The 22,301-nt window shown below is 38.8% G+C and overlaps 38 non-coding genes across 38 annotated transcripts; all 38 read right to left on the minus strand.

Annotated features, from left to right (window-relative positions):
* Positions 1-1,478: 1,478 nt before the first annotated feature.
* Positions 1,479-1,597, minus strand: LOC137928250 (5S ribosomal RNA). The gene has a single exon (XR_011108361.1). It is a non-coding gene; the product is annotated as a 5S ribosomal RNA (ribosomal RNA).
* A 154-nt stretch (positions 1,598-1,751) lies between these two features.
* On the minus strand, positions 1,752-1,870 carry LOC137928253 (5S ribosomal RNA). Its single transcript, XR_011108363.1, has one exon. It is a non-coding gene; the product is annotated as a 5S ribosomal RNA (ribosomal RNA).
* Positions 1,871-2,024: 154 nt separating this feature from the next.
* Positions 2,025-2,143, minus strand: LOC137928254 (5S ribosomal RNA). The gene has a single exon (XR_011108364.1). It is a non-coding gene; the product is annotated as a 5S ribosomal RNA (ribosomal RNA).
* Positions 2,144-2,297: 154 nt separating this feature from the next.
* Positions 2,298-2,416, minus strand: LOC137928255 (5S ribosomal RNA). The gene has a single exon (XR_011108365.1). It is a non-coding gene; the product is annotated as a 5S ribosomal RNA (ribosomal RNA).
* Positions 2,417-4,318: 1,902 nt separating this feature from the next.
* LOC137928256 (5S ribosomal RNA) lies at positions 4,319-4,437 on the minus strand. The gene has a single exon (XR_011108366.1). It is a non-coding gene; the product is annotated as a 5S ribosomal RNA (ribosomal RNA).
* Positions 4,438-4,591: 154 nt separating this feature from the next.
* LOC137928257 (5S ribosomal RNA) lies at positions 4,592-4,710 on the minus strand. Its single transcript, XR_011108367.1, has one exon. It is a non-coding gene; the product is annotated as a 5S ribosomal RNA (ribosomal RNA).
* Positions 4,711-4,864: 154 nt separating this feature from the next.
* On the minus strand, positions 4,865-4,983 carry LOC137927996 (5S ribosomal RNA). The gene has a single exon (XR_011108121.1). It is a non-coding gene; the product is annotated as a 5S ribosomal RNA (ribosomal RNA).
* A 154-nt stretch (positions 4,984-5,137) lies between these two features.
* On the minus strand, positions 5,138-5,256 carry LOC137928258 (5S ribosomal RNA). Its single transcript, XR_011108368.1, has one exon. It is a non-coding gene; the product is annotated as a 5S ribosomal RNA (ribosomal RNA).
* A 154-nt stretch (positions 5,257-5,410) lies between these two features.
* On the minus strand, positions 5,411-5,529 carry LOC137927997 (5S ribosomal RNA). Its single transcript, XR_011108122.1, has one exon. It is a non-coding gene; the product is annotated as a 5S ribosomal RNA (ribosomal RNA).
* A 154-nt stretch (positions 5,530-5,683) lies between these two features.
* Positions 5,684-5,802, minus strand: LOC137927999 (5S ribosomal RNA). Its single transcript, XR_011108124.1, has one exon. It is a non-coding gene; the product is annotated as a 5S ribosomal RNA (ribosomal RNA).
* Positions 5,803-5,955: 153 nt separating this feature from the next.
* LOC137927864 (5S ribosomal RNA) lies at positions 5,956-6,074 on the minus strand. Its single transcript, XR_011107995.1, has one exon. It is a non-coding gene; the product is annotated as a 5S ribosomal RNA (ribosomal RNA).
* A 154-nt stretch (positions 6,075-6,228) lies between these two features.
* LOC137928259 (5S ribosomal RNA) lies at positions 6,229-6,347 on the minus strand. The gene has a single exon (XR_011108369.1). It is a non-coding gene; the product is annotated as a 5S ribosomal RNA (ribosomal RNA).
* Positions 6,348-6,500: 153 nt separating this feature from the next.
* Positions 6,501-6,619, minus strand: LOC137928260 (5S ribosomal RNA). Its single transcript, XR_011108370.1, has one exon. It is a non-coding gene; the product is annotated as a 5S ribosomal RNA (ribosomal RNA).
* A 154-nt stretch (positions 6,620-6,773) lies between these two features.
* LOC137928261 (5S ribosomal RNA) lies at positions 6,774-6,892 on the minus strand. The gene has a single exon (XR_011108371.1). It is a non-coding gene; the product is annotated as a 5S ribosomal RNA (ribosomal RNA).
* Positions 6,893-7,046: 154 nt separating this feature from the next.
* LOC137928000 (5S ribosomal RNA) lies at positions 7,047-7,165 on the minus strand. The gene has a single exon (XR_011108125.1). It is a non-coding gene; the product is annotated as a 5S ribosomal RNA (ribosomal RNA).
* Positions 7,166-7,319: 154 nt separating this feature from the next.
* LOC137928262 (5S ribosomal RNA) lies at positions 7,320-7,438 on the minus strand. Its single transcript, XR_011108372.1, has one exon. It is a non-coding gene; the product is annotated as a 5S ribosomal RNA (ribosomal RNA).
* A 154-nt stretch (positions 7,439-7,592) lies between these two features.
* Positions 7,593-7,711, minus strand: LOC137928001 (5S ribosomal RNA). The gene has a single exon (XR_011108126.1). It is a non-coding gene; the product is annotated as a 5S ribosomal RNA (ribosomal RNA).
* Positions 7,712-7,865: 154 nt separating this feature from the next.
* On the minus strand, positions 7,866-7,984 carry LOC137928002 (5S ribosomal RNA). Its single transcript, XR_011108127.1, has one exon. It is a non-coding gene; the product is annotated as a 5S ribosomal RNA (ribosomal RNA).
* A 153-nt stretch (positions 7,985-8,137) lies between these two features.
* Positions 8,138-8,256, minus strand: LOC137927980 (5S ribosomal RNA). Its single transcript, XR_011108106.1, has one exon. It is a non-coding gene; the product is annotated as a 5S ribosomal RNA (ribosomal RNA).
* A 154-nt stretch (positions 8,257-8,410) lies between these two features.
* On the minus strand, positions 8,411-8,529 carry LOC137928264 (5S ribosomal RNA). Its single transcript, XR_011108374.1, has one exon. It is a non-coding gene; the product is annotated as a 5S ribosomal RNA (ribosomal RNA).
* Positions 8,530-8,682: 153 nt separating this feature from the next.
* Positions 8,683-8,801, minus strand: LOC137928265 (5S ribosomal RNA). The gene has a single exon (XR_011108375.1). It is a non-coding gene; the product is annotated as a 5S ribosomal RNA (ribosomal RNA).
* A 154-nt stretch (positions 8,802-8,955) lies between these two features.
* On the minus strand, positions 8,956-9,074 carry LOC137928266 (5S ribosomal RNA). The gene has a single exon (XR_011108376.1). It is a non-coding gene; the product is annotated as a 5S ribosomal RNA (ribosomal RNA).
* A 154-nt stretch (positions 9,075-9,228) lies between these two features.
* LOC137928267 (5S ribosomal RNA) lies at positions 9,229-9,347 on the minus strand. Its single transcript, XR_011108377.1, has one exon. It is a non-coding gene; the product is annotated as a 5S ribosomal RNA (ribosomal RNA).
* A 154-nt stretch (positions 9,348-9,501) lies between these two features.
* LOC137928268 (5S ribosomal RNA) lies at positions 9,502-9,620 on the minus strand. The gene has a single exon (XR_011108378.1). It is a non-coding gene; the product is annotated as a 5S ribosomal RNA (ribosomal RNA).
* A 1,902-nt stretch (positions 9,621-11,522) lies between these two features.
* LOC137928270 (5S ribosomal RNA) lies at positions 11,523-11,641 on the minus strand. Its single transcript, XR_011108380.1, has one exon. It is a non-coding gene; the product is annotated as a 5S ribosomal RNA (ribosomal RNA).
* A 154-nt stretch (positions 11,642-11,795) lies between these two features.
* Positions 11,796-11,914, minus strand: LOC137928271 (5S ribosomal RNA). Its single transcript, XR_011108381.1, has one exon. It is a non-coding gene; the product is annotated as a 5S ribosomal RNA (ribosomal RNA).
* Positions 11,915-12,068: 154 nt separating this feature from the next.
* Positions 12,069-12,187, minus strand: LOC137928272 (5S ribosomal RNA). The gene has a single exon (XR_011108382.1). It is a non-coding gene; the product is annotated as a 5S ribosomal RNA (ribosomal RNA).
* Positions 12,188-14,089: 1,902 nt separating this feature from the next.
* LOC137928273 (5S ribosomal RNA) lies at positions 14,090-14,208 on the minus strand. The gene has a single exon (XR_011108383.1). It is a non-coding gene; the product is annotated as a 5S ribosomal RNA (ribosomal RNA).
* A 154-nt stretch (positions 14,209-14,362) lies between these two features.
* LOC137928274 (5S ribosomal RNA) lies at positions 14,363-14,481 on the minus strand. Its single transcript, XR_011108384.1, has one exon. It is a non-coding gene; the product is annotated as a 5S ribosomal RNA (ribosomal RNA).
* Positions 14,482-14,635: 154 nt separating this feature from the next.
* LOC137928276 (5S ribosomal RNA) lies at positions 14,636-14,754 on the minus strand. Its single transcript, XR_011108386.1, has one exon. It is a non-coding gene; the product is annotated as a 5S ribosomal RNA (ribosomal RNA).
* A 1,902-nt stretch (positions 14,755-16,656) lies between these two features.
* On the minus strand, positions 16,657-16,775 carry LOC137928277 (5S ribosomal RNA). The gene has a single exon (XR_011108387.1). It is a non-coding gene; the product is annotated as a 5S ribosomal RNA (ribosomal RNA).
* Positions 16,776-16,929: 154 nt separating this feature from the next.
* LOC137928278 (5S ribosomal RNA) lies at positions 16,930-17,048 on the minus strand. The gene has a single exon (XR_011108388.1). It is a non-coding gene; the product is annotated as a 5S ribosomal RNA (ribosomal RNA).
* Positions 17,049-17,202: 154 nt separating this feature from the next.
* On the minus strand, positions 17,203-17,321 carry LOC137928279 (5S ribosomal RNA). Its single transcript, XR_011108389.1, has one exon. It is a non-coding gene; the product is annotated as a 5S ribosomal RNA (ribosomal RNA).
* A 1,902-nt stretch (positions 17,322-19,223) lies between these two features.
* LOC137928280 (5S ribosomal RNA) lies at positions 19,224-19,342 on the minus strand. Its single transcript, XR_011108390.1, has one exon. It is a non-coding gene; the product is annotated as a 5S ribosomal RNA (ribosomal RNA).
* A 154-nt stretch (positions 19,343-19,496) lies between these two features.
* Positions 19,497-19,615, minus strand: LOC137928281 (5S ribosomal RNA). Its single transcript, XR_011108391.1, has one exon. It is a non-coding gene; the product is annotated as a 5S ribosomal RNA (ribosomal RNA).
* Positions 19,616-19,769: 154 nt separating this feature from the next.
* LOC137928282 (5S ribosomal RNA) lies at positions 19,770-19,888 on the minus strand. The gene has a single exon (XR_011108392.1). It is a non-coding gene; the product is annotated as a 5S ribosomal RNA (ribosomal RNA).
* Positions 19,889-21,790: 1,902 nt separating this feature from the next.
* LOC137928284 (5S ribosomal RNA) lies at positions 21,791-21,909 on the minus strand. Its single transcript, XR_011108393.1, has one exon. It is a non-coding gene; the product is annotated as a 5S ribosomal RNA (ribosomal RNA).
* A 154-nt stretch (positions 21,910-22,063) lies between these two features.
* LOC137928285 (5S ribosomal RNA) lies at positions 22,064-22,182 on the minus strand. Its single transcript, XR_011108394.1, has one exon. It is a non-coding gene; the product is annotated as a 5S ribosomal RNA (ribosomal RNA).
* Positions 22,183-22,301: the final 119 nt, after the last annotated feature.

Here is a 22,301-nt window from a genome sequence, read left to right on the forward strand (position 1 = left end):
TGCGAGCGTCATCGTGAAACTGGTACGCGCTCTACCAGCCTTATTCTTAGTTTTTATGTTCACAGAGTCTTCCGCTCCGTGAACTCAGCTCCGATGAAGCTGTAAAAGCCTTCGAGCTAAGAGCAATAACATCAACATAGAATAAGTACACAATGCAGTTTCATTTTTATTTTCAAACCGTTACTATTGTTCAATTAAACTTATTATTGTCTACATAAGGTTTGGAATATATTTTGGTTGTAAGAGAGTGATCGACACATATATAATACGCCAATACCTCACTTTGCGTAGTGGATACGTTCTAGAAAAACACGACGCAAATTGAAACGCCGCAAAGTGAATTAAGATTTTCTATAGCAAACCACATAAAGATCGAAGATAGGTACCAGGGTCCCGAAAATATTACTTTTTAAAAAGAAAATTGAACGAACGAAAATAAAATAACTCTGCCAATTAAATAAATTGTAATAATATTAACCTTTTTGGTAACCAGAAACAACGCGTAAAAATTTATATAAATTTATAATTCTCTCTTAAAATAAGCACAACACACTACTTAATTAAAACTGAACTTTTAAAATTAGCAAAACAAAGTGAAAATAAAACTGTATTCAAATTGCGTTGATTTTTGGTTAGAAAGAGAATCCCCGAGTTTTGATGGCGTAACGCAATTAAAAACAAAAGTGTTGCCATCTTTTAAAAAATAAAATAAAATTAAATTAAAAAAAAAAGACGCAAAGCGAAGTATTGGTGTACTCTTCAGCTTTAATGAAAGTTCTTTTCGCATCGAGTAGGCAACGTGCCCACGATTTTTTCTTTTGTGTTTATGTACGTTAAACTCGATATTATGTATAACTAGCTGATCCCGCAAATGTTATTTTGCAAAAAAAATATTTTTAATTTTCAATTTAAAAATAAGGGTTGATCGTAGAGGGGTAAAAATTTAGGGTTGTATGGCATTTATTTGGCGAAGAAGAGCGCCATCTACAGGGAAAATATTGAAATGGCAGAGTAACGACAGCGGACTCATCTAAATGCTACGAGATGGCAGTGTGATCGGCCTGAATAAATCACCTTTTGTTACTAGAAAATAAAAACACAAAATATTAATAATTTGAATTGTTATCATAAAAAACAACCTGAACGCAATTGAAAACAATAAATAGTCAAGTAAGAAAGCGATCCTTCTTAAAGGTTTTTCTATGTATAAAGTATGATTAAAAAAATTGGTTACAGTATTTTAAAAAGATTTTGAAGGTGAAATCGACTTTGGTTTTATTTTGTGCTATAATAGTTCACATCGTGAACAAAAAAGGAGTCGTGTATCAAAATATTACAAAATTAGGCTAAGTATAGGACAGTAAAGAGCGCCAGTTTTAACAACGATAAAAATTAACGAATGACATGCAAAACAAAGGTTTATGAATTGAGAATATTGGAGCGCTAAAAGGGAACCGCCGAAAGAAAAACACCAAAAAAGCCAACATCACGCGGTGTTCCCAGGCGGTCACCCATCCAAGTACTGACCGCGCCCGACGTTGCTTAACTTCGGTGATCGGACGAGAACCGGTGTATTCAACGTGGTATGGACGTTGGCGACAGATGGTCTTCGAAAAGCAAACGCGAGAGGCGACATCGGAGAGAAATCTTCATTTTTTTGTTAATAATCTCCTGTGAAAAATGGATAAAAGTTTACGGATTGAGAATATTGGAGCGCTAAAAAGGAACCGCCGAAAGAAAAACGCCAAAAAAGCCAACATCACGCGGTGTTCCCAGGCGGTCACCCATCCAAGTACTGACCGCGCCCGACGTTGCTTAACTTCGGTGATCGGACGAGAACCGGTGTATTCAACGTGGTATGGACGTTGGCGACAGATGGTCTTCGAAACGCAAACGCGAGAGGCGACATCGGAGAGAAATCTTCATTTTTTTGTTAATAATCTCCTATGAAAAATGGATAAAAGTTTACGGATTGAGAATATTGGAGCGCTAAAAAGGAACCGCCGAAAGAAAAACGCCAAAAAAGCCAACATCACGCGGTGTTCCCAGGCGGTCACCCATCCAAGTACTGACCGCGCCCGACGTTGCTTAACTTCGGTGATCGGACGAGAACCGGTGTATTCAACGTGGTATGGACGTTGGCGACTGATGGTCTTCGAAAAGCAAACGCGAGAGGCGACATCGGAGAGAAATCTTCATTTTTTTGTTAATAATCTCCTATGAAAAATGGATAAAAGTTTACGGATTGAGAATATTGGAGCGCTAAAAAGGAACCGCCGAAAGAAAAACGCCAAAAAAGCCAACATCACGCGGTGTTCCCAGGCGGTCACCCATCCAAGTACTGACCGCGCCCGACGTTGCTTAACTTCGGTGATCGGACGAGAACCGGTGTATTCAACGTGGTATGGACGTTGGCGACCGTTCGTCTTCGATGCGCAAACACCATCTTGGTGATCTTCGAAACCGAATCCTAATTCTCTGTTATGTCTTTGTTATTTTCTTCAATATTTTTTTTTCAACGTCCACACTAAATAGATAAATCGGCGGAAATTGCATTACATAATAATGGCTACTGCTTGGTCTCAGAAATCTTTCCTTGTGAAGATTTGTACTTCAACGTCCACTCACATACAATACTTACCAGTGTATCGTATGTGCCTTTCGTTGTATAACAAATTTGAAAACTAAGTCGACATCTTCAGTATTTCCTTTGCGAAGTTAAACAATGTTTGTTACTATAATACATACTATGCCGCATGTACACGTCATAACAATGAACACATTCATAACACAGCTTTACACAAGTAGAGCCCTTTGCTACGTGCGAGCGTCATCATGAAACTGGTACGCGCTCTACCAGCCTTATTCTTAGTTTTTAAGTTCACAGATTCTTCCGCTCCGTGAACTCAGCTCCGATGAAGCTGTCTTCGAGCTAAGAGCAATAACATCAACATAGAATAAGCATACAATGCAGTTTCATTTTTATTTTCAAGCCGTTACTATTGTTCAATTAAACTTATTATTATCTACATAAGGTTTGGAATATATTTTGGTTGTAAGAGAGTGATCGACACATATATATAATACGCCAATACCTCACCTTGCGTCGTAGTTAGGTTCCAAAAAAACACGACGCAAATTGAAACGCCGCAAAGTGAATTAAGATTTTCTATAGCAAAACACATAAAGATCGAAGATAGGTTCCAGGGTCACGAAAATACTACTTTTTAAAAAGAAAATTGAACAAAGTGAACATTTAAAAAACAAAAATAACATAACTCTGCCAATTAAATAAATTGTAATAATATTTACCTTTTTGATAACCAGAAACAACGCGTAAAAATTTATATTAATTTATTATTCTCTTTTAAAATAAGCACAACACACTACTTAATTAAAACTGAACTTTTAAAATTAGCAAAACAAAGTGAAAATAAAACTGTATTCAAATTGCGTTGATTTTTGGTTAGAAAGAGAATCCCCGAGTTTTGATGGCGTAACGCAATTAAAAACAAAAGTGTTGCCATCTTTTAAAAAATAAAATTAAATTAAATTAAAAAAAAAACGACGCAAAGCGAAGTATTGGTGTACTCTTCAGCTTTAATGAAAGTTCTTTTCGCATCGAGTAGGCAACCTGCTCACGTTTTTTTCTTTTGTATTTATGTACGTTAAACTCGATATTATGTATAACTAACTAGCTGATCCCGAATGTGTTGTTTTGCAAAAAAAATATTTTTAATTTTCAATTTAATAATAAGGGTTGATCGTAGAGGGGTAAAAATTTAGGGTTGTATGGTATTTATTTGGCGAAGAAGAGCGCCATCTACAGGGAAAATATTGAAATGGCAGAGTAACGACAGCGGACTCATCTAAATGCTACGAGATGGCAGCGTGATCGGCCTGAAAAAATCACCTTTTGTTACTAGAAAATAAAAACACAAAATATTAATAATTTGAATTGTTATCATAAAAAATAACCTGAACGCAAACAATAAATAGTCAAGTAAGAAAGCGATTCTTCTTAAAGGTTATTCTATGTATAAAGTATGATTAAGAAAATTGGTTACAGTATTTTAAAAAGATTTTGAAGGTGAAATCAACTTGGGTTTTATTTTGTGCTATAATAGTTCACATCGTGAACAAAAAAGGAGTCGTGTATCAAAATATTACAAAATTAGGCTAAGTATAAGACAGTAAAGAGCGCCAGTTTTAACAACGATAAAAATTAACGAATGACATGCAAAACAAAAGTGCAAAAAAAAAGAATTGAAAATATTGGAGCGCTAAAAGGGAACCGCCGAAAGAAAAACGCCAAAAAAGCCAACATCACGCGGTGTTCCCAGGCGGTCACCCATCCAAGTACTGACCGCGCCCGACGTTGCTTAACTTCGGTGATCGGACGAGAACCGGTGTATTCAACGTGGTATGGACGTTGGCGAACGTTCGTCTTCGAAACGCAAACGCGAGACGCGACATCGGAGAGAAATCTTCATTTTTTTGTTAATAATCTCCTATGAAACATGGATAAAAGTTTATGGATTGAGAATATTGGAGCGCTAAAAAGGAACCGCCGAAAGAAAAACGCCAAAAAAGCCAACATCACGCGGTGTTCCCAGGCGGTCACCCATCCAAGTACTGACCGCGCCCGACGTTGCTTAACTTCGGTGATCGGACGAGAACCGGTGTATTCAACGTGGTATGGACGTTGGCGAACGTTCGTCTTCGAAACGCAAACGCGAGACGCGACATCGGAGAGAAATCTTCATTTTTTTGTTAATAATCTCCTATGAAACATGGATAAAAGTTTATGGATTGAGAATATTGGAGCGCTAAAAAGGAACCGCCGAAAGAAAAACGCCAAAAAAGCCAACATCACGCGGTGTTCCCAGGCGGTCACCCATCCAAGTACTGACCGCGCCCGACGTTGCTTAACTTCGGTGATCGGACGAGAACAGGTGTATTCAACGTGGTATGGACGTTGGCGACCGTTCGTCTTCGAAACGCAAACGCGAGACGCGACATCGGAGAGAAATCTTCATTTTTTTGTTAATAATCTCCTATGAAAAATTAATAAAAGTTTATGAATTGAGAATATTGGAGCGCTAAAAAGGAACCGCCGAAAGAAAAACGCCAAAAAAGCCAACATCACGCGGTGTTCCCAGGCGGTCACCCATCCAAGTACTGACCGCGCCCGACGTTGCTTAACTTCGGTGATCGGACGAGAACCGGTGTATTCAACGTGGTATGGACGTTGGCGAACGTTCGTCTTCGAAACGCAAACGCGAGAGGCGACATCGGAGAGAAATCTTCATTTTTTTGTTAATAATCTCCTATGAAAAATTAATAAAAGTTCATGGATTGAGAATATTGGAGCGCTAAAAAGGAACCGCCGAAAGAAAAACGCCAAAAAAGCCAACATCACGCGGTGTTCCCAGGCGGTCACCCATCCAAGTACTGACCGCGCCCGACGTTGCTTAACTTCGGTGATCGGACGAGAACAGGTGTATTCAACGTGGTATGGACGTTGGCGACCGTTCGTCTTCGAAACGCAAACGCGAGACGCGACATCGGAGAGAAATCTTCATTTTTTTGTTAATAATCTCCTATGAAAAATTAATAAAAGTTTATGAATTGAGAATATTGGAGCGCTAAAAAGGAACCGCCGAAAGAAAAACGCCAAAAAAGCCAACATCACGCGGTGTTCCCAGGCGGTCACCCATCCAAGTACTGACCGCGCCCGACGTTGCTTAACTTCGGTGATCGGACGAGAACAGGTGTATTCAACGTGGTATGGACGTTGGCGACCGTTCGTCTTCGAAACGCAAACGCGAGACGCGACATCGGAGAGAAATCTTCATTTTTTTGTTAATAATCTCCTATGAAAAATTTATAAAGTTCATGGATTGAGAATATTGGAGCGCTAAAAAGGAACCGCCGAAAGAAAAACGCCAAAAAAGCCAACATCACGCGGTTTTCCCAGGCGGTCACCCATCCAAGTACTGACCGCGCCCGACGTTGCTTAACTTCGGTGATCGGACGAGAACCGGTGTATTCAACGTGGTATGGACGTTGGCGACCGTTGGTCTTCGAAACGCAAACGCGAGACGCGACATCGGAGAGAAATCTTCATTTTTTTGTTAATAATCTCCTATGAAAAATTAATAAAAGTTTATGAATTGAGAATATTGGAGCGCTAAAAAGAAACCGCCGAGAGAAAAACGCCAAAAAAGCCAACATCACGCGGTGTTCCCAGGCGGTCACCCATCCAAGTACTGACCGCGCCCGACGTTGCTTAACTTCGGTGATCGGACGAGAACCGGTGTATTCAACGTGGTATGGACGTTGGCGACCGTTCGTCTTCGAAACGCAAACGCGAGACGCGACATCGGAGAGAAATCTTCATTTTTTTGTTAATAATCTCCTATGAAAAATTATTAAAGTTCATGGATTGAGAATATTGGAGCGCTAAAAAGAAACCGCCGAGAGAAAAACGCCAAAAAAGCCAACATCACGCGGTGTTCCCAGGCGGTCACCCATCCAAGTACTGACCGCGCCCGACGTTGCTTAACTTCGGTGATCGGACGAGAACCGGTGTATTCAACGTGGTATGGACGTTGGCGAACGTTCGTCTTCGAAACGCAAACGCGAGACGCGACATCGGAGAGAAATCTTCATTTTTTTGTTAATAATCTCCTATGAAACATGGATAAAAGTTTATGGATTGAGAATATTGGAGCGCTAAAAAGGAACCGCCGAAAGAAAAACGCCAAAAAAGCCAACATCACGCGGTGTTCCCAGGCGGTCACCCATCCAAGTACTGACCGCGCCCGACGTTGCTTAACTTCGGTGATCGGACGAGAACCGGTGTATTCAACGTGGTATGGACGTTGGCGAACGTTCGTCTTCGAAACGCAAACGCGAGACGCGACATCGGAGAGAAATCTTCATTTTTTTGTTAATAATCTCCTATGAAACATGGATAAAAGTTTATGGATTGAGAATATTGGAGCGCTAAAAAGGAACCGCCGAAAGAAAAACGCCAAAAAAGCCAACATCACGCGGTGTTCCCAGGCGGTCACCCATCCAAGTACTGACCGCGCCCGACGTTGCTTAACTTCGGTGATCGGACGAGAACAGGTGTATTCAACGTGGTATGGACGTTGGCGACCGTTCGTCTTCGAAACGCAAACGCGAGACGCGACATCGGAGAGAAATCTTCATTTTTTTGTTAATAATCTCCTATGAAAAATTAATAAAAGTTTATGAATTGAGAATATTGGAGCGCTAAAAAGGAACCGCCGAAAGAAAAACGCCAAAAAAGCCAACATCACGCGGTGTTCCCAGGCGGTCACCCATCCAAGTACTGACCGCGCCCGACGTTGCTTAACTTCGGTGATCGGACGAGAACCGGTGTATTCAACGTGGTATGGACGTTGGCGAACGTTCGTCTTCGAAACGCAAACGCGAGAGGCGACATCGGAGAGAAATCTTCATTTTTTTGTTAATAATCTCCTATGAAAAATTAATAAAAGTTCATGGATTGAGAATATTGGAGCGCTAAAAAGGAACCGCCGAAAGAAAAACGCCAAAAAAGCCAACATCACGCGGTGTTCCCAGGCGGTCACCCATCCAAGTACTGACCGCGCCCGACGTTGCTTAACTTCGGTGATCGGACGAGAACAGGTGTATTCAACGTGGTATGGACGTTGGCGACCGTTCGTCTTCGAAACGCAAACGCGAGACGCGACATCGGAGAGAAATCTTCATTTTTTTGTTAATAATCTCCTATGAAAAATTAATAAAAGTTTATGAATTGAGAATATTGGAGCGCTAAAAAGGAACCGCCGAAAGAAAAACGCCAAAAAAGCCAACATCACGCGGTGTTCCCAGGCGGTCACCCATCCAAGTACTGACCGCGCCCGACGTTGCTTAACTTCGGTGATCGGACGAGAACAGGTGTATTCAACGTGGTATGGACGTTGGCGACCGTTCGTCTTCGAAACGCAAACGCGAGACGCGACATCGGAGAGAAATCTTCATTTTTTTGTTAATAATCTCCTATGAAAAATTTATAAAGTTCATGGATTGAGAATATTGGAGCGCTAAAAAGGAACCGCCGAAAGAAAAACGCCAAAAAAGCCAACATCACGCGGTTTTCCCAGGCGGTCACCCATCCAAGTACTGACCGCGCCCGACGTTGCTTAACTTCGGTGATCGGACGAGAACCGGTGTATTCAACGTGGTATGGACGTTGGCGACCGTTGGTCTTCGAAACGCAAACGCGAGACGCGACATCGGAGAGAAATCTTCATTTTTTTGTTAATAATCTCCTATGAAAAATTAATAAAAGTTTATGAATTGAGAATATTGGAGCGCTAAAAAGAAACCGCCGAGAGAAAAACGCCAAAAAAGCCAACATCACGCGGTGTTCCCAGGCGGTCACCCATCCAAGTACTGACCGCGCCCGACGTTGCTTAACTTCGGTGATCGGACGAGAACCGGTGTATTCAACGTGGTATGGACGTTGGCGACCGTTCGTCTTCGAAACGCAAACGCGAGACGCGACATCGGAGAGAAATCTTCATTTTTTTGTTAATAATCTCCTATGAAAAATTATTAAAGTTCATGGATTGAGAATATTGGAGCGCTAAAAAGAAACCGCCGAGAGAAAAACGCCAAAAAAGCCAACATCACGCGGTGTTCCCAGGCGGTCACCCATCCAAGTACTGACCGCGCCCGACGTTGCTTAACTTCGGTGATCGGACGAGAACCGGTGTATTCAACGTGGTATGGACGTTGGCGAACGTTCGTCTTCGAAACGCAAACGCGAGACGCGACATCGGAGAGAAATCTTCATTTTTTTGTTAATAATCTCCTATGAAACATGGATAAAAGTTTATGGATTGAGAATATTGGAGCGCTAAAAAGGAACCGCCGAAAGAAAAACGCCAAAAAAGCCAACATCACGCGGTGTTCCCAGGCGGTCACCCATCCAAGTACTGACCGCGCCCGACGTTGCTTAACTTCGGTGATCGGACGAGAACCGGTGTATTCAACGTGGTATGGACGTTGGCGACAGATGGTCTTCGAAACGCAAACGCGAGAGGCGACATCGGAGAGAAATCTTCATTTTTTTGTTAATAATCTCCTATGAAAAATGGATAAAAGTTTACGGATTGAGAATATTGGAGCGCTAAAAAGGAACCGCCGAAAGAAAAACGCCAAAAAAGCCAACATCACGCGGTGTTCCCAGGCGGTCACCCATCCAAGTACTGACCGCGCCCGACGTTGCTTAACTTCGGTGATCGGACGAGAACCGGTGTATTCAACGTGGTATGGACGTTGGCGACTGATGGTCTTCGAAAAGCAAACGCGAGAGGCGACATCGGAGAGAAATCTTCATTTTTTTGTTAATAATCTCCTATGAAAAATGGATAAAACTTTACGGATTGAGAATATTGGAGCGCTAAAAAGGAACCGCCGAAAGAAAAACGCCAAAAAAGCCAACATCACGCGGTGTTCCCAGGCGGTCACCCATCCAAGTACTGACCGCGCCCGACGTTGCTTAACTTCGGTGATCGGACGAGAACCGGTGTATTCAACGTGGTATGGACGTTGGCGACCGTTCGTCTTCGATGCGCAAACACCATCTTGGTGATCTTCGAAACCGAATCCTAATTCTCTGTTATGTCTTTGTTATTTTCTTCAATATTTTTTTTTCAACGTCCACACTAAATAGATAAATCGGCGGAAATTGCATTACATAATAATGGCTACTGCTTGGTCTCAGAAATCTTTCCTTGTGAAGATTTGTACTTCAACGTCCACTCACATACAATACTTACCAGTGTATCGTATGTGCCTTTCGTTGTATAACAAATTTGAAAACTAAGTCGACATCTTCAGTATTTCCTTTGCGAAGTTAAACAATGTTTGTTACTATAATACATACTATGCCGCATGTACACGTCATAACAATGAACACATTCATAACACAGCTTTACACAAGTAGAGCCCTTTGCTACGTGCGAGCGTCATCATGAAACTGGTACGCGCTCTACCAGCCTTATTCTTAGTTTTTAAGTTCACAGATTCTTCCGCTCCGTGAACTCAGCTCCGATGAAGCTGTCTTCGAGCTAAGAGCAATAACATCAACATAGAATAAGCATACAATGCAGTTTCATTTTTATTTTCAAGCCGTTACTATTGTTCAATTAAACTTATTATTATCTACATAAGGTTTGGAATATATTTTGGTTGTAAGAGAGTGATCGACACATATATATAATACGCCAATACCTCACCTTGCGTCGTAGTTAGGTTCCAAAAAAACACGACGCAAATTGAAACGCCGCAAAGTGAATTAAGATTTTCTATAGCAAAACACATAAAGATCGAAGATAGGTTCCAGGGTCACGAAAATACTACTTTTTAAAAAGAAAATTGAACAAAGTGAACATTTAAAAAACAAAAATAACATAACTCTGCCAATTAAATAAATTGTAATAATATTTACCTTTTTGATAACCAGAAACAACGCGTAAAAATTTATATTAATTTATTATTCTCTTTTAAAATAAGCACAACACACTACTTAATTAAAACTGAACTTTTAAAATTAGCAAAACAAAGTGAAAATAAAACTGTATTCAAATTGCGTTGATTTTTGGTTAGAAAGAGAATCCCCGAGTTTTGATGGCGTAACGCAATTAAAAACAAAAGTGTTGCCATCTTTTAAAAAATAAAATTAAATTAAATTAAAAAAAAAACGACGCAAAGCGAAGTATTGGTGTACTCTTCAGCTTTAATGAAAGTTCTTTTCGCATCGAGTAGGCAACCTGCTCACGTTTTTTTCTTTTGTATTTATGTACGTTAAACTCGATATTATGTATAACTAACTAGCTGATCCCGAATGTGTTGTTTTGCAAAAAAAATATTTTTAATTTTCAATTTAATAATAAGGGTTGATCGTAGAGGGGTAAAAATTTAGGGTTGTATGGTATTTATTTGGCGAAGAAGAGCGCCATCTACAGGGAAAATATTTAAATGGCAGAGTAACGACAGCGGACTCATCTAAATGCTACGAGATGGCAGTGTGATCGGCCTGAAAAAATCACCTTTTGTTACTAGAAAATAAAAACACAAAATATTAATAATTTGAATTGTAATCATAAAAAATAACCTGAACGCAAACAATAAATAGTCAAGTAAGAAAGCGATTCTTCTTAAAGGTTATTCTATGTATAAAGTATGATTAAGAAAATTGGTTACAGTATTTTAAAAAGATTTTGAAGGTGAAATCAACTTGGGTTTTATTTTGTGCTATAATAGTTCACATCGTGAACAAAAAAGGAGTCGTGTATCAAAATATTACAAAATTAGGCTAAGTATAAGACAGTAAAGAGCGCCAGTTTTAACAACGATAAAAATTAACGAATGACATGCAAAACAAAAGTGCAAAAAAAAAGAATTGAAAATATTGGAGCGCTAAAAGGGAACCGCCGAAAGAAAAACGCCAAAAAAGCCAACATCACGCGGTGTTCCCAGGCGGTCACCCATCCAAGTACTGACCGCGCCCGACGTTGCTTAACTTCGGTGATCGGACGAGAACCGGTGTATTCAACGTGGTATGGACGTTGGCGACTGATGGTCCTCGAAACGCAAACGCGAGAGGCGACATCGGAGAGAAATCTTCATTTTTTTGTTAATAATCTCCTATGAAAAATGGATAAAAGTTTATGGATTGAGAATATTGGAGCGCTAAAAAGGAACCGCCGAAAGAAAAACGCCAAAAAAGCCAACATCACGCGGTGTTCCCAGGCGGTCACCCATCCAAGTACTGACCGCGCCCGACGTTGCTTAACTTCGGTGATCGGACGAGAACCGGTGTATTCAACGTGGTATGGACGTTGGCGACTGATGGTCCTCGAAACGCAAACGCGAGAGGCGACATCGGAGAGAAATCTTCATTTTTTTGTTAATAATCTCCTATGAAAAATGGATAAAAGTTTATGGATTGAGAATATTGGAGCGCTAAAAAGGAACCGCCGAAAGAAAAACGCCAAAAAAGCCAACATCACGCGGTGTTCCCAGGCGGTCACCCATCCAAGTACTGACCGCGCCCGACGTTGCTTAACTTCGGTGATCGGACGAGAACCGGTGTATTCAACGTGGTATGGACGTTGGCGACCGTTCGTCTTCGATGCGCAAACACCATCTTGGTGATCTTCGAAACCGAATCCTAATTCTCTGTTATGTCTTTGTTATTTTCTTCAATATTTTTTTTTCAACGTCCACACTAAATAGATAAATCGGCGGAAATTGCATTACATAATAATGGCTACTGCTTGGTCTCAGAAATCTTTCCTTGTGAAGATTTGTACTTCAACGTCCACTCACATACAATACTTACCAGTGTATCGTATGTGCCTTTCGTTGTATAACAAATTTGAAAACTAAGTCGACATCTTCAGTATTTCCTTTGCGAAGTTAAACAATGTTTGTTACTATAATACATACTATGCCGCATGTACACGTCATAACAATGAACACATTCATAACACAGCTTTACACAAGTAGAGCCCTTTGCTACGTGCGAGCGTCATCGTGAAACTGGTACGCGCTCTACCAGCCTTATTCTTAGTTTTTAAGTTCACAGATTCTTCCGCTCCGTGAACTCAGCTCCGATGAAGCTGTCTTCGAGCTAAGAGCAATAACATCAACATAGAATAAGCATACAATGCAGTTTCATTTTTATTTTCAAGCCGTTACTATTGTTCAATTAAACTTATTATTATCTACATAAGGTTTGGAATATATTTTGGTTGTAAGAGAGTGATCGACACATATATATAATACGCCAATACCTCACCTTGCGTCGTAGTTAGGTTCCAAAAAAACACGACGCAAATTGAAACGCCGCAAAGTGAATTAAGATTTTCTATAGCAAAACACATAAAGATCGAAGATAGGTTCCAGGGTCACGAAAATACTACTTTTTAAAAAGAAAATTGAACAAAGTGAACATTTAAAAAACAAAAATAACATAACTCTGCCAATTAAATAAATTGTAATAATATTTACCTTTTTGATAACCAGAAACAACGCGTAAAAATTTATATTAATTTATTATTCTCTTTTAAAATAAGCACAACACACTACTTAATTAAAACTGAACTTTTAAAATTAGCAAAACAAAGTGAAAATAAAACTGTATTCAAATTGCGTTGATTTTTGGTTAGAAAGAGAATCCCCGAGTTTTGATGGCGTAACGCAATTAAAAACAAAAGTGTTGCCATCTTTTAAAAAATAAAATTAAATTAAATTAAAAAAAAAACGACGCAAAGCGAAGTATTGGTGTACTCTTCAGCTTTAATGAAAGTTCTTTTCGCATCGAGTAGGCAACCTGCTCACGTTTTTTTCTTTTGTATTTATGTACGTTAAACTCGATATTATGTATAACTAACTAGCTGATCCCGAATGTGTTGTTTTGCAAAAAAAATATTTTTAATTTTCAATTTAATAATAAGGGTTGATCGTAGAGGGGTAAAAATTTAGGGTTGTATGGTATTTATTTGGCGAAGAAGAGCGCCATCTACAGGGAAAATATTTAAATGGCAGAGTAACGACAGCGGACTCATCTAAATGCTACGAGATGGCAGTGTGATCGGCCTGAAAAAATCACCTTTTGTTACTAGAAAATAAAAACACAAAATATTAATAATTTGAATTGTAATCATAAAAAATAACCTGAACGCAAACAATAAATAGTCAAGTAAGAAAGCGATTCTTCTTAAAGGTTATTCTATGTATAAAGTATGATTAAGAAAATTGGTTACAGTATTTTAAAAAGATTTTGAAGGTGAAATCAACTTGGGTTTTATTTTGTGCTATAATAGTTCACATCGTGAACAAAAAAGGAGTCGTGTATCAAAATATTACAAAATTAGGCTAAGTATAAGACAGTAAAGAGCGCCAGTTTTAACAACGATAAAAATTAACGAATGACATGCAAAACAAAAGTGCAAAAAAAAAGAATTGAAAATATTGGAGCGCTAAAAGGGAACCGCCGAAAGAAAAACGCCAAAAAAGCCAACATCACGCGGTGTTCCCAGGCGGTCACCCATCCAAGTACTGACCGCGCCCGACGTTGCTTAACTTCGGTGATCGGACGAGAACCGGTGTATTCAACGTGGTATGGACGTTGGCGACTGATGGTCCTCGAAACGCAAACGCGAGAGGCGACATCGGAGAGAAATCTTCATTTTTTTGTTAATAATCTCCTATGAAAAATGGATAAAAGTTTATGGATTGAGAATATTGGAGCGCTAAAAAGGAACCGCCGAAAGAAAAACGCCAAAAAAGCCAACATCACGCGGTGTTCCCAGGCGGTCACCCATCCAAGTACTGACCGCGCCCGACGTTGCTTAACTTCGGTGATCGGACGAGAACCGGTGTATTCAACGTGGTATGGACGTTGGCGACTGATGGTCCTCGAAACGCAAACGCGAGAGGCGACATCGGAGAGAAATCTTCATTTTTTTGTTAATAATCTCCTATGAAAAATGGATAAAAGTTTATGGATTGAGAATATTGGAGCGCTAAAAAGGAACCGCCGAAAGAAAAACGCCAAAAAAGCCAACATCACGCGGTGTTCCCAGGCGGTCACCCATCCAAGTACTGACCGCGCCCGACGTTGCTTAACTTCGGTGATCGGACGAGAACCGGTGTATTCAACGTGGTATGGACGTTGGCGACCGTTCGTCTTCGATGCGCAAACACCATCTTGGTGATCTTCGAAACCGAATCCTAATTCTCTGTTATGTCTTTGTTATTTTCTTCAATATTTTTTTTTCAACGTCCACACTAAATAGATAAATCGGCGGAAATTGCATTACATAATAATGGCTACTGCTTGGTCTCAGAAATCTTTCCTTGTGAAGATTTGTACTTCAACGTCCACTCACATACAATACTTACCAGTGTATCGTATGTGCCTTTCGTTGTATAACAAATTTGAAAACTAAGTCGACATCTTCAGTATTTCCTTTGCGAAGTTAAACAATGTTTGTTACTATAATACATACTATGCCGCATGTACACGTCATAACAATGAACACATTCATAACACAGCTTTACACAAGTAGAGCCCTTTGCTACGTGCGAGCGTCATCGTGAAACTGGTACGCGCTCTACCAGCCTTATTCTTAGTTTTTAAGTTCACAGATTCTTCCGCTCCGTGAACTCAGCTCCGATGAAGCTGTCTTCGAGCTAAGAGCAATAACATCAACATAGAATAAGCATACAATGCAGTTTCATTTTTATTTTCAAGCCGTTACTATTGTTCAATTAAACTTATTATTATCTACATAAGGTTTGGAATATATTTTGGTTGTAAGAGAGTGATCGACACATATATATAATACGCCAATACCTCACCTTGCGTCGTAGTTAGGTTCCAAAAAAACACGACGCAAATTGAAACGCCGCAAAGTGAATTAAGATTTTCTATAGCAAAACACATAAAGATCGAAGATAGGTTCCAGGGTCACGAAAATACTACTTTTTAAAAAGAAAATTGAACAAAGTGAACATTTAAAAAACAAAAATAACATAACTCTGCCAATTAAATAAATTGTAATAATATTTACCTTTTTGATAACCAGAAACAACGCGTAAAAATTTATATTAATTTATTATTCTCTTTTAAAATAAGCACAACACACTACTTAATTAAAACTGAACTTTTAAAATTAGCAAAACAAAGTGAAAATAAAACTGTATTCAAATTGCGTTGATTTTTGGTTAGAAAGAGAATCCCCGAGTTTTGATGGCGTAACGCAATTAAAAACAAAAGTGTTGCCATCTTTTAAAAAATAAAATTAAATTAAATTAAAAAAAAAACGACGCAAAGCGAAGTATTGGTGTACTCTTCAGCTTTAATGAAAGTTCTTTTCGCATCGAGTAGGCAACCTGCTCACGTTTTTTTCTTTTGTATTTATGTACGTTAAACTCGATATTATGTATAACTAACTAGCTGATCCCGAATGTGTTGTTTTGCAAAAAAAATATTTTTAATTTTCAATTTAATAATAAGGGTTGATCGTAGAGGGGTAAAAATTTAGGGTTGTATGGTATTTATTTGGCGAAGAAGAGCGCCATCTACAGGGAAAATATTTAAATGGCAGAGTAACGACAGCGGACTCATCTAAATGCTACGAGATGGCAGTGTGATCGGCCTGAAAAAATCACCTTTTGTTACTAGAAAATAAAAACACAAAATATTAATAATTTGAATTGTAATCATAAAAAATAACCTGAACGCAAACAATAAATAGTCAAGTAAGAAAGCGATTCTTCTTAAAGGTTATTCTATGTATAAAGTATGATTAAGAAAATTGGTTACAGTATTTTAAAAAGATTTTGAAGGTGAAATCAACTTGGGTTTTATTTTGTGCTATAATAGTTCACATCGTGAACAAAAAAGGAGTCGTGTATCAAAATATTACAAAATTAGGCTAAGTATAAGACAGTAAAGAGCGCCAGTTTTAACAACGATAAAAATTAACGAATGACATGCAAAACAAAAGTGCAAAAAAAAAGAATTGAAAATATTGGAGCGCTAAAAGGGAACCGCCGAAAGAAAAACGCCAAAAAAGCCAACATCACGCGGTGTTCCCAGGCGGTCACCCATCCAAGTACTGACCGCGCCCGACGTTGCTTAACTTCGGTGATCGGACGAGAACCGGTGTATTCAACGTGGTATGGACGTTGGCGACTGATGGTCCTCGAAACGCAAACGCGAGAGGCGACATCGGAGAGAAATCTTCATTTTTTTGTTAATAATCTCCTATGAAAAATGGATAAAAGTTTATGGATTGAGAATATTGGAGCGCTAAAAAGGAACCGCCGAAAGAAAAACGCCAAAAAAGCCAACATCACGCGGTGTTCCCAGGCGGTCACCCATCCAAGTACTGACCGCGCCCGACGTTGCTTAACTTCGGTGATCGGACGAGAACCGGTGTATTCAACGTGGTATGGACGTTGGCGACTGATGGTCCTCGAAACGCAAACGCGAGAGGCGACATCGGAGAGAAATCTTCATTTTTTTGTTAATAATCTCCTATGAAAAATGGATAAAAGTTTATGGATTGAGAATATTGGAGCGCTAAAAAGGAACCGCCGAAAGAAAAACGCCAAAAAAGCCAACATCACGCGGTGTTCCCAGGCGGTCACCCATCCAAGTACTGACCGCGCCCGACGTTGCTTAACTTCGGTGATCGGACGAGAACCGGTGTATTCAACGTGGTATGGACGTTGGCGACCGTTCGTCTTCGATGCGCAAACACCATCTTGGTGATCTTCGAAACCGAATCCTAATTCTCTGTTATGTCTTTGTTATTTTCTTCAATATTTTTTTTTCAACGTCCACACTAAATAGATAAATCGGCGGAAATTGCATTACATAATAATGGCTACTGCTTGGTCTCAGAAATCTTTCCTTGTGAAGATTTGTACTTCAACGTCCACTCACATACAATACTTACCAGTGTATCGTATGTGCCTTTCGTTGTATAACAAATTTGAAAACTAAGTCGACATCTTCAGTATTTCCTTTGCGAAGTTAAACAATGTTTGTTACTATAATACATACTATGCCGCATGTACACGTCATAACAATGAACACATTCATAACACAGCTTTACACAAGTAGAGCCCTTTGCTACGTGCGAGCGTCATCGTGAAACTGGTACGCGCTCTACCAGCCTTATTCTTAGTTTTTAAGTTCACAGATTCTTCCGCTCCGTGAACTCAGCTCCGATGAAGCTGTCTTCGAGCTAAGAGCAATAACATCAACATAGAATAAGCATACAATGCAGTTTCATTTTTATTTTCAAGCCGTTACTATTGTTCAATTAAACTTATTATTATCTACATAAGGTTTGGAATATATTTTGGTTGTAAGAGAGTGATCGACACATATATATAATACGCCAATACCTCACCTTGCGTCGTAGTTAGGTTCCAAAAAAACACGACGCAAATTGAAACGCCGCAAAGTGAATTAAGATTTTCTATAGCAAAACACATAAAGATCGAAGATAGGTTCCAGGGTCACGAAAATACTACTTTTTAAAAAGAAAATTGAACAAAGTGAACATTTAAAAAACAAAAATAACATAACTCTGCCAATTAAATAAATTGTAATAATATTTACCTTTTTGATAACCAGAAACAACGCGTAAAAATTTATATTAATTTATTATTCTCTTTTAAAATAAGCACAACACACTACTTAATTAAAACTGAACTTTTAAAATTAGCAAAACAAAGTGAAAATAAAACTGTATTCAAATTGCGTTGATTTTTGGTTAGAAAGAGAATCCCCGAGTTTTGATGGCGTAACGCAATTAAAAACAAAAGTGTTGCCATCTTTTAAAAAATAAAATTAAATTAAATTAAAAAAAAAACGACGCAAAGCGAAGTATTGGTGTACTCTTCAGCTTTAATGAAAGTTCTTTTCGCATCGAGTAGGCAACCTGCTCACGTTTTTTTCTTTTGTATTTATGTACGTTAAACTCGATATTATGTATAACTAACTAGCTGATCCCGAATGTGTTGTTTTGCAAAAAAAATATTTTTAATTTTCAATTTAATAATAAGGGTTGATCGTAGAGGGGTAAAAATTTAGGGTTGTATGGTATTTATTTGGCGAAGAAGAGCGCCATCTACAGGGAAAATATTTAAATGGCAGAGTAACGACAGCGGACTCATCTAAATGCTACGAGATGGCAGTGTGATCGGCCTGAAAAAATCACCTTTTGTTACTAGAAAATAAAAACACAAAATATTAATAATTTGAATTGTAATCATAAAAAATAACCTGAACGCAAACAATAAATAGTCAAGTAAGAAAGCGATTCTTCTTAAAGGTTATTCTATGTATAAAGTATGATTAAGAAAATTGGTTACAGTATTTTAAAAAGATTTTGAAGGTGAAATCAACTTGGGTTTTATTTTGTGCTATAATAGTTCACATCGTGAACAAAAAAGGAGTCGTGTATCAAAATATTACAAAATTAGGCTAAGTATAAGACAGTAAAGAGCGCCAGTTTTAACAACGATAAAAATTAACGAATGACATGCAAAACAAAAGTGCAAAAAAAAAGAATTGAAAATATTGGAGCGCTAAAAGGGAACCGCCGAAAGAAAAACGCCAAAAAAGCCAACATCACGCGGTGTTCCCAGGCGGTCACCCATCCAAGTACTGACCGCGCCCGACGTTGCTTAACTTCGGTGATCGGACGAGAACCGGTGTATTCAACGTGGTATGGACGTTGGCGACTGATGGTCCTCGAAACGCAAACGCGAGAGGCGACATCGGAGAGAAATCTTCATTTTTTTGTTAATAATCTCCTATGAAAAATGGATAAAAGTTTATGGATTGAGAATATTGGAGCGCTAAAAAGGAACCGCCGAAAGAAAAACGCCAAAAAAGCCAACATCACGCGGTGTTCCCAGGCGGTCACCCATCCAAGTACTGACCGCGCCCGACGTTGCTTAACTTCGGTGATCGGACGAGAACCGGTGTATTCAACGTGGTATGGACGTTGGCGACTGATGGTCCTCGAAACGCAAACGCGAGAGGCGACATCGGAGAGAAATCTTCATTTTTTTGTTAATAATCTCCTATGAAAAATGGATAAAAGTTTATGGATTGAGAATATTGGAGCGCTAAAAAGGAACCGCCGAAAGAAAAACGCCAAAAAAGCCAACATCACGCGGTGTTCCCAGGCGGTCACCCATCCAAGTACTGACCGCGCCCGACGTTGCTTAACTTCGGTGATCGGACGAGAACCGGTGTATTCAACGTGGTATGGACGTTGGCGACCGTTCGTCTTCGATGCGCAAACACCATCTTGGTGATCTTCGAAACCGAATCCTAATTCTCTGTTATGTCTTTGTTATTTTCTTCAATATTTTTTTTTCAACGTCCACACTAAATAGATAAATCGGCGGAAATTGCATTACATAATAATGGCTACTGCTTGGTCTCAGAAATCTTTCCTTGTGAAGATTTGTACTTCAACGTCCACTCACATACAATACTTACCAGTGTATCGTATGTGCCTTTCGTTGTATAACAAATTTGAAAACTAAGTCGACATCTTCAGTATTTCCTTTGCGAAGTTAAACAATGTTTGTTACTATAATACATACTATGCCGCATGTACACGTCATAACAATGAACACATTCATAACACAGCTTTACACAAGTAGAGCCCTTTGCTACGTGCGAGCGTCATCGTGAAACTGGTACGCGCTCTACCAGCCTTATTCTTAGTTTTTAAGTTCACAGATTCTTCCGCTCCGTGAACTCAGCTCCGATGAAGCTGTCTTCGAGCTAAGAGCAATAACATCAACATAGAATAAGCATACAATGCAGTTTCATTTTTATTTTCAAGCCGTTACTATTGTTCAATTAAACTTATTATTATCTACATAAGGTTTGGAATATATTTTGGTTGTAAGAGAGTGATCGACACATATATATAATACGCCAATACCTCACCTTGCGTCGTAGTTAGGTTCCAAAAAAACACGACGCAAATTGAAACGCCGCAAAGTGAATTAAGATTTTCTATAGCAAAACACATAAAGATCGAAGATAGGTTCCAGGGTCACGAAAATACTACTTTTTAAAAAGAAAATTGAACAAAGTGAACATTTAAAAAACAAAAATAACATAACTCTGCCAATTAAATAAATTGTAATAATATTTACCTTTTTGATAACCAGAAACAACGCGTAAAAATTTATATTAATTTATTATTCTCTTTTAAAATAAGCACAACACACTACTTAATTAAAACTGAACTTTTAAAATTAGCAAAACAAAGTGAAAATAAAACTGTATTCAAATTGCGTTGATTTTTGGTTAGAAAGAGAATCCCCGAGTTTTGATGGCGTAACGCAATTAAAAACAAAAGTGTTGCCATCTTTTAAAAAATAAAATTAAATTAAATTAAAAAAAAAACGACGCAAAGCGAAGTATTGGTGTACTCTTCAGCTTTAATGAAAGTTCTTTTCGCATCGAGTAGGCAACCTGCTCACGTTTTTTTCTTTTGTATTTATGTACGTTAAACTCGATATTATGTATAACTAACTAGCTGATCCCGAATGTGTTGTTTTGCAAAAAAAATATTTTTAATTTTCAATTTAATAATAAGGGTTGATCGTAGAGGGGTAAAAATTTAGGGTTGTATGGTATTTATTTGGCGAAGAAGAGCGCCATCTACAGGGAAAATATTTAAATGGCAGAGTAACGACAGCGGACTCATCTAAATGCTACGAGATGGCAGTGTGATCGGCCTGAAAAAATCACCTTTTGTTACTAGAAAATAAAAACACAAAATATTAATAATTTGAATTGTAATCATAAAAAATAACCTGAACGCAAACAATAAATAGTCAAGTAAGAAAGCGATTCTTCTTAAAGGTTATTCTATGTATAAAGTATGATTAAGAAAATTGGTTACAGTATTTTAAAAAGATTTTGAAGGTGAAATCAACTTGGGTTTTATTTTGTGCTATAATAGTTCACATCGTGAACAAAAAAGGAGTCGTGTATCAAAATATTACAAAATTAGGCTAAGTATAAGACAGTAAAGAGCGCCAGTTTTAACAACGATAAAAATTAACGAATGACATGCAAAACAAAAGTGCAAAAAAAAAGAATTGAAAATATTGGAGCGCTAAAAGGGAACCGCCGAAAGAAAAACGCCAAAAAAGCCAACATCACGCGGTGTTCCCAGGCGGTCACCCATCCAAGTACTGACCGCGCCCGACGTTGCTTAACTTCGGTGATCGGACGAGAACCGGTGTATTCAACGTGGTATGGACGTTGGCGACTGATGGTCCTCGAAACGCAAACGCGAGAGGCGACATCGGAGAGAAATCTTCATTTTTTTGTTAATAATCTCCTATGAAAAATTAATAAAAGTTCATGGATTGAGAATATTGGAGCGCTAAAAAGGAACCGCCGAAAGAAAAACGCCAAAAAAGCCAACATCACGCGGTGTTCCCAGGCGGTCACCCATCCAAGTACTGACCGCGCCCGACGTTGCTTAACTTCGGTGATCGGACGAGAACCGGTGTATTCAACGTGGTATGGACGTTGGCGACTGATGGTCCTCGAAACGCAAACGCGAGAGGCGACATCGGAGAGAAATCTTCATTTTTTTGTTAATAATCTCCTATGAAAAATGGATAATAGTTTATGAATTGAGAATATTGGAGCG

Source organism: Battus philenor, unplaced genomic scaffold (genome assembly GCF_028537555.1).
Source record: "Battus philenor isolate CCGP_79_NKW_IND1 unplaced genomic scaffold, ilBatPhil1.0.hap1 SCAF_38, whole genome shotgun sequence".
NCBI lineage: Eukaryota > Metazoa > Arthropoda > Insecta > Lepidoptera > Papilionidae > Battus > Battus philenor.